The following is a 749-nucleotide window of genomic DNA, read 5'->3' as shown; positions in this document are numbered from 1 at the left end:
CTCCCCGGAGAGCACACTGTCTGTGAAAGCCAGTGCAAAAGATTGCACACAGCTGACCCCAATTTACAGCCGCAGTGTTCGTATACACTATTTTGCCGGGCCTGCGTTCTGTGGACTCCACTTCAATTATAAGGTGAAAAAGGACAAAAGTTTGACAACTTCATCTTCACATTAAATATAAATGTACTCACAAGTTGGTCTTACCAAAGATGATTTAATAAGAACAATAGCAACATTTATTTAGAAGACCTGTTTGCATTGTCTTAATGCTTATTGCATAAATGAATTATGCTAAATCAGAGGACAGTGCAAATACGCCCAAATGCAAATCAAATCTGACTGCAATTAGCAAAATGATAAACCTTTAAATGGAGGCGAAAAAAGTAAACTCAAGTTTGCACATAAAAAATTAGCTTACAGTACAAAAAAAATTAAGTTGTTAAAAAAAAAATAGGGGAGTATGTATTTCATAATATTTAAAAAACTATTTAAAGACTATTTATTTATTTGTTTATTTAATTAGTTTGTTTTGTTTATTTTTGTTTGTTTGTTTGTTGAGCAAAGACTGAACAAGCAAACGCATTCTCCAGATGAGTAAATAAATAACCTTAATTTATTTGTCTTTTTTTTTTTTCCTAGATAAAATAATAAAAAAAACTATTGTGGTCAGTGTTGCCCTGATTCACAAAACTGGAGTTGTCGTTCACAAAATATAATAATAATAATAATAATAATAATAATAATAATAA

Source organism: Sinocyclocheilus grahami, unplaced genomic scaffold (assembly GCF_001515645.1).
Source record: "Sinocyclocheilus grahami isolate Dianchi unplaced genomic scaffold, SAMN03320097.WGS_v1.1 scaffold1056.1, whole genome shotgun sequence".
In the NCBI taxonomy this organism is placed as follows: Eukaryota; Metazoa; Chordata; class Actinopteri; order Cypriniformes; family Cyprinidae; genus Sinocyclocheilus; species Sinocyclocheilus grahami.
The sequence above is the reverse complement of the archived record's forward strand: the minus strand, read 5'-3'. Positions refer to the sequence as shown.